The sequence below is a fragment of the Cervus elaphus genome, chromosome 29 (assembly GCF_910594005.1).
Source record: "Cervus elaphus chromosome 29, mCerEla1.1, whole genome shotgun sequence".
NCBI classification, from domain to species: Eukaryota; Metazoa; Chordata; class Mammalia; order Artiodactyla; family Cervidae; genus Cervus; species Cervus elaphus.
This window is the reverse complement of record NC_057843.1, coordinates 46,171,491-46,178,998: the sequence shown is the minus strand read 5'-3', so window position 1 is coordinate 46,178,998 and position 7,508 is coordinate 46,171,491. Positions and strand designations below refer to the sequence as shown.

Sequence of the window (7,508 nt, the reverse complement as noted above, 5' to 3'; positions counted from 1 at the left end):
CCATGGACTGCAGCATGCCAGGCTTCCCTGTCCATCACCAACTCCCAGAGTTTAATCAAATTCATGTTCATCAAGTCGGTGATGCTATCCAACCATCGCATCCTCTATTTTTCCCCTACTCCTCCAGCCTTCAATCTTTCCCAGCATCAGGATCTTTTCAAATGAGTCAGTTCTTTGCATCAGGTGCCCAAAGTATTGGAGTTTCAGCTTCAGCATCAGTCCTTCCAATGAATATTCAGGACTGATTTCCTATAGGATGGACTGTAGTATTTAGGATTTTTGTAGTCCAAGGGATTCTCAAGAGTCTTCTCCAACACCACAGTTCAAAAGCATAAATTCTTTGGCGCTCAGCTTTCTTTATAGTCCAACTCTCACATCCATACACTGGAAAAACCATAGACAGCTAAAATTGTCGTTTGTTACCCCGGTTTGTCCTTGGAAAACATCTGCCTTATTTTAAGAACCTTCCTCCCTCTGGCTTCCTTGGTAGCTCAGCTGGTAAAGAATCTTCCTGTAATGTGGGAGACCTGGATTCAATTCCTGGGTTGGGAAGATCCTCTGGAGAAGGGAACGGCTACCCACTCCAGGGAGTCGGACAGGACTGAGTGACTTTGACTTTCACTTTCTCTCTGACAGAAAGGGCCGTGGCCATCAAAGTTGGGTGGTTTCTTTAAGGCCTCAGCATTAGACCGTATTGCTATTTTACAGAGGTCTTTACAAGGTTTTGTTTAATTCCAGGATGCCCTCTAGCACTTTTTCTCAAACTTGCACATTCCCGGCACCTCTAATTCAGTAGGTGGTGCTAGGTCCCGGAATCCAAAACTTTCAGTGCCTCTCGGGAATTTTATCAGCCAAAATTTAGAAAGATTAATTCCAACAAAGTCCTGAACCAAAACCCTCGAAATAGGGAATTCCCTTTCCCGCCTGCTGTATGTGTCATAGCTACATGACTGAGTTTTTATTAAAAGGGCGGAGGAAAAAAAAGGCAAGCCTGAAAACCGAACAGTCCTATCTGTACAGTATCCACTGAAAGAGTTCCCTAGAGGGAAAACTTCCAGTTCCGAATTAAGTGGCGGATGACGACAGCCTGGATTTGGCAGTCCTACTGCTGTCTTTAGCCCGGGACCTCGTGGGTCTGACTGATCAAGCGCTGGCCACGCCCTCAGCGGGAGCCAAGGCTTTCCTCGACGGAAGCAGCCCCAGGTGTGGTGGCCTCAGGGTATCCCAGCCTTGTTATGGGTGTCCATAAGAAAGGTACAGCGTTGGGGTGGGCCAGGGAGTGGTTTTCAGCGCCACTCCCGCAAGCGACAGCCGCTCCAGAGTGGTGCAGGCAAGGGAAGTGGGGGAGACATAGGTGTATTTATACTGAGCTGGATGCCGAGATCACTCTCTGCCGCCGGAGGAGCTGTCCTGAGTTCTCCCGAAAAGGCTAAGAAACCAGCGCCAGTGATTGGCCAGGTGGGGGCAGCCTTGGTGCAGTGGCGGAGCGCACAGAAAATTTTCGGGAGTTGCCAAGTCCCTTCGGGGATGCTAGGCGCAGTTTGGCTCAGCCAGGAGCGATGAAGGAGCCTGTTCGGTTCAGCCTTGAGAGGCTGCGGCGCAAAGTCAGGCTTAGCCGGAAGGTGATAGGGGTAAAATGTCCAGGTCAGCCGTGGAGTGATGGGTGGCTAAGTGTCGGGTTCAGCTGGGAGTGTCGGGGTGCCGTTGTCAGGCTCAATGGGGATGTGATGGAGGTGCAGAGTCAAGCTCAGCTGAGAGGCGATGAGGCTCAGGTTAAGCTTAACCCTGGAGGTGATGGGTGCCGCAGCGGGGGGCGCTGGTTGGAAGGGCTGCTCCGGCAACCGGGCGGTCAGGCGCTGTTCTGGGCGCCGCGGCGAGAGGCGCTAAGTGCTGTGTCCGCAGCTGGAGCGAAGCGGGCGGAGCCCTGCGCGGCCGCCACCTCCTCCCGCCGCAGGCTCCTCCTCTCCCCCCGCCTTCTTCGTCTAGCCCGCCCGCGCGCCCAATCCGTAGCCTTCTGCCCCGCAGAGCCGGGCTGCTTGTCTGGCCGGCGGAGGCTGAGCGCGACTTGAGCGAGCCGCGGCGCCCGCCGACCAGGGACGAGCCCGACTCCCGGGACCCCGCTCTGCCCCCGAGCGGCCGCCTTCTCCCTGTTGTCGCGGGGACGCTGCGGCCCGGGCCACGATTCTCCTCCTCTTCCTCCCGAAGGGGAAGGGACGGCGAAAGCGGAGCGGCTGAGCTGGAGAGAGCGAGCCGAGGCCCTTGCCCCGGAGGCTCGGGACTGGAGGAGGAGGAGGCGGAGGCGGAGGGAAGTGCGCGTCACTCCCGGGAGGAGAGTATTTCACCTCCAGGCAGAGGCTGCGGCTGCCAGTTGCGTAAAAGCAGCAGTAGCGGCGGCGGCGGCGGCGGGCTCCGGGGCTGGAGGGGCTCCCTGGCCATGGAGGGAAGATCCGGACCTTGGGACGCCAGGAGCTCTGCCCAGTCTCTTTGGACTGCTGTGTAGGCACCTGAATTAGCCAGCGCTAAGCGGGGGAGGGGAAGGTAAGAAGTAACTGGGTCACCAGCCCCCTCTCCTGCCCGGTCTCCCTTGCTCCGAGCTGGGGGCCACTGCCAGGACGCGGACGGGGGTCCTCCGGTCCTTCCTGGCTCCCAGGAGTCGCATCTGGGCCTTTCTGTTGGAGCGGCAAACATCCTGCCGCCCCCCAACAGCACCCTCCCGCCCTGCCCCCGCGCACCGCCTCTCCCCTCTTTGGGTTAGGAGTAACAAGGCTCCCCAGAGTAAGTCCTCTCCATGAGAAAGGGTCTTTGGGAACCGAGTCTTGATTTCTTTCTCTGCCTCTCTCTTTTCATTACTTTTACGGGGAAGGAAACAATGGACCTTTGAAAGTCGGTGTGAACAGCCTTAAACTTTTTGGAGAGGGCTGGTTTGGGGGAATAAACCCCACAGGAAGCCGACTACAGTGAAAGGCTGGTGGAATGTGCATTGCAGACTTTCGGCTTCAGTGCGCGCGCGCGTACTCGTTTGGGGTGATCTTTGTCTCTATTCCCGTTGGGTTGGTTCCCACCCCCATTGTCCCCCACCCCAGTTTCTGTTAGTTATGGTGGGGCGACTCTTTAAGATCTCCGTGCAGCTTTCTTTAAAGCTGGGGAAAGGCTTAGCACTGGATCCTCCACTTCTGGCTTTCCTCTGCAAAGTTGGGAGGTCTTGGCAAAAGAAGGGGGTCTGGTTCTGCGAGGACCCCTGAGTGCTGGTTAATGCTGATTGCTACACTCCTTGCAATAAAATTAAGGTTCTGACGTCCCTGGATGCTCTCTGCTGAGGGTTGATTTGTGTCACCAGAGTTCCCGTGGAGCGGAAGCCACTCACTTAAATTCTCCGCATTAGGTTAGGAAAACAGACTTTGATATATGTCTCCTTTGATCAGCACTAGGGGTTACGAATAGAGTGCTTCATAATTTTAAGAACTTTCATTCTGCACAGGAGCCACTCACTGGTTTGTATTCACTCCCCTTCTGTAAGTGTGATTGTGATGTGATATTGCATAATTTCATGTGTTGAGAGTGTGCAGATGCCACCTTCTGTAGCTCTTCCCAGAACAAAGTGAGAATGATTCAGAGGAAGGGGGATGAAGGGAAGTTTCACCTGAGCTGAGGGAGGACTGAATCCTCAAAACAGCCTGCTTACCTGTTGGAAACGTCTCTGTTTTTAAAACCAATACATTGAAAATATTAGATTTATGGTTCTTTGGTTGGCTAGAATGGAGCTATTAATGTTTGTTTGACCCTTGAAGGAAGCTTGCTATTTTCAGAATTGGTCAGGCATCACACTTTGGTTGTGTCTTTGATTAGCTACTCAAAGTTCCAAAAGAGTTTGCATTTCTGGGCGAAATAGAAGATAGTGCACTTCTGCTTAGTATGGGCTTCCCTTAGTAAGGGCTTCCCTTGTGGCTCAGCTGGTAAAGAATCCACCTGTAATGCGGGAGACCTGGGTTCGATCCCTGGGTTGGGAAGATCCCCTGGAGAAGAGAAAGGCTACCCACTCCAGTATTCTGGCCTGGAGAATTCCGTGGACTTTATAGTCCATGGGGTCGCAAAAAGTCAGACACAACTGAGCGACTTTCACTCACTCACTCATTTTCTTAGTAAATGTTGGGTAGTGCCTTCTGGTGCTTTATCCTGTGCAGTAAAATCACACCTCTCAACTTTTTGCCTGTCTGTGCTGCAGGGGTGTGTGTGTGTGTGTGTGTGTGTGTGTGTGTGTGTGTGTGTGTGTGTGTGTGTGTGTGTGTGTGTGTGTGTGTGTGTGCAGGGGTGTGTGTGTGTGTGTGTGTGTGTGTGTGTGTCTGGTGCTTTATCCTGTGCAGTAAAATCACACCTCTCAACTTTTTGCCTGTCTGTGCTGCAGGGGTGTGTGTGTGTGTGTGTGTGTGTGTGTGTGTGCGCTTTATCCTGTGCAGTCTTTGCCTGTCTGTGCTGCAGGGTGTGTGTGTGTGTGTGTGTGTGTGTGTGCTTTATCCTGTGCAGTAAAATCACACCTCTCAACTTTTTGCCTGTCTGTGCTGCAGGGTGTGTGTGTGTGTGTGTGTGTGTGTGTGTGTGTGTGTGTGTAACTTAAAGTCTTTTAGTTTTTTCAGTTCAGTCCCCTTGATGCTGTTTTACCTGAATGTGTTTAGAGGTCCAGAAAAGTAATGTTAAAAGTGAATTCTGAGTCATCACCTGTTTCTCTTTAACAGTCTGTGAATGAGCAGGCAGGCTGAGGACTGGGCACTGTGTATGTGGACAGGAAATTTGAATCAATAAATTCTTACATGGTACTTGTTTAGATTTCCTTTGTCACAGCTAATTGTCTGAGTAAAGTCTCTTTTCTTGATCTGGCTGATAACCAACCCTTCAAATTTTCAAAAGTCTCAGGTTTCACAACAGGAAATAAGAACAGGACAACACCTTATTCATGTTCCAATAGACATAATCGAGCCTGTTCTCAAACAGCTATGTTTGAAATGAAAAGGAAGCAAAGCAAGAGAGTGAGGTAGGCTTGTGGGCAATTTCTGAAGTTGAAAAGTTACTACTTCTAGCTAGGTGCCTCTGGGCAGGTTTCTGCAATTGAGAATGATGAACCAGATGTTGGGTAAGAAAACTTAAATTTTCATTATCAAATTAACAGTTTCAGACTCACAGGAAATGCTGTATGTAAATGCATACCTTGTAAAGTGCTGTAAAATATTTACAAGTATTACATCATCCACCATCCACCACCCACCATCCCTTCAGCTAACAATTATTAACCACCTATTGTGTGTCAGGCTGTCTGGAAGCAATCTGATTGCCCACTCTTTTGGCCGAGTATTCTTTTTGGTAGAGAGAGGGAGTTAGATGAAATGGTTGAAATTTGAGAGGTCACGAGGAGCAAAGATAGTCTCTGGTGGCCTCCATCTATAAAGAAGGATAAAACAATCTCTGCTATTGAAGAAATGAGTCTATTCAGGGGCAAAAGGAAGTGAACAATTAGAAGGCCCAGTAAGTGGAGAATCATGCATAGAATGCTTTAGGAACCCAGAGGAGGATCCAATCAGGAATGGGAGGGGGAAGCAATTTAGTGAAAAAATAAAATTTGCCAAATCAGACAAAATAGTAGGGGCTGGAAACTGATGTTAGAGTACTATTTTGAAATATAAAGATTGGAGGACTTGAAGTCAGAACTGAGTTGAAAACAAGGCTGACAGTTGACCGTTTGCTTATCAGCCAAATCCCCTGATTTTTCACATAATTGTTTCTTCATCTGTAAAATGACTTTATGGAATTCTTTGAGGATTAACTTTGATTTAATTTGCTATATATATGATAAAGTACCATATCAGTCAGTTCAGTTCAGTCGCTCCAGTGCTATTATTTGGTACGTTCAAAATATGTTCTTTTTGTAACAGCTGTAAATAGATCCAGTTTATATCTTAGTGTAATTGGTCTCAGTCACAGATGTCTGTTTTATTGGCCCTTTCCTGAGGGATCTGAATCCCATCTTGAGTGTAAGTCTTCAGCTGTTGTCATATGGTAAAGCTCACTTGTTCCCACCACCTTCATCTCAGCCCTGGGAAATCTTTTCATTGCGTTTGGGTTGTGAACACTAATTAGACGTATAGGCTGTCTAGCACAGTACATCAAATGAGAGGGGCTTGTCTGGGTGTGTACTGTAACTTCCGTGCTCTCCTTCCTGCCTCCCAAGCCAGGCTTGTTCTACTGCTTTTCTTGATCCTAACAAAAAGCTATGCATCTGTGTTTCTGAGACCATGAAAATCACCCTTAATAGTTTTCTCCATTTGTAAAGAGGTATAATTTTCAACTACCCTGTTAAAGAAAGGTTGTGCTCTCAATAGCAACAGCTGCTGTCTAGGTGAAACTTGAATCTGTAAACAGTACTTGCTTTAATACATGTGCCTTAATTCTCCACTTGAAATAGACTTAAGCTCATCTGACATTTTAATAAATTGCCTTTGATAGAAATCCATACTCAGATATTTAAAACTGCCATGTTACATGTGACTTTTTAGGGGGGAGGGTGGCATGACTATAAATCAGTTTTCAGGACAGTTACATGCTGAGTCTTGACATGCAGTTTAATGGGCTTCAAAAATAATATTAAAATGAGGAAGTTGAGACCCACAGAGGCTAACTAATTAGGTAAGGTCATGTAGTAAATTAATGGCTGAGTGGGGACAAGAACCCCTTTGTCCCTATTTTCAGCCAGCATTTTTTCTTTTTCTCCAATATACTCTAATATGCTCCTGTTTGGTTTTGTTAGAACTTAGTTATTTTAATGTTTTAATAATGAAATAACTTGCATTTGGGCTTAGAAACCCATTGCACCCAAGTTGAAGGCAGACACTATACCTTCTGTTTCATTTGCGAGAATCTAGATGTGGTATGGTGCACAGAGGGGGTGAAGCTACTTGTAATAAATTTGTCAAATAAGGAACTAAGTGTAAAAGTAATGTTAACTTTACTTGCATTTTCCATAAATAGTATACCAGCTTAAAGTATTGTTGAAGTGCACATTTTTAAAAAGAAGCAAGTTCCTGGGAACATTATTCAGATTTGTGTTTGAATCATATGATAAAAACATGTTAGAAATAGGTTTGCGTGTTCTTTTGTTTTCCCTGTACTTGCTTTGAGAAGACTTTAATGCTGCTTGTTAGAAACTATGTTCAGCAAATATCTGATTACATTCCTAAGATGTACAAGGCACTGGCAAGTTGCTGTGAATGATACAGAGATGTATGAGGCATAGGGTCTTTATTAAAATGTCTCTTTACAAAAAGTGAAACAGACTCAAAGCTGTGTATGACCTGAAACATAGAATCCCTATCTCCCAACAAATGAGTCCTTTGATCTAGTAGGTAAATCTGCTCTGAAATTATTATTAGACTAATCAGGCTTATAACAAGATATTTCTTTTCATTAGATGATGATACGTGATTAATCTTTTACATTTATTTTATCAGTGCTTCATCTTCATT

At 47.1% G+C, this 7,508-nt stretch overlaps 1 protein-coding gene across 1 annotated transcript in view; it reads left to right on the top strand.

The window, feature by feature from the left end:
* The first annotated feature begins 2,305 nt into the window (after nucleotides 1-2,305).
* The window catches only part of CEMIP2 (cell migration inducing hyaluronidase 2), a 75,746-nt gene continuing 70,543 nt past the window's right edge, over nucleotides 2,306-7,508 (top strand). Inside the window, exon 1 of the mRNA XM_043890717.1 lies at nucleotides 2,306-2,538. The gene's annotated coding sequence lies outside the window, so the exon portion shown is untranslated. The remainder of the gene's footprint in view (nucleotides 2,539-7,508) is intronic.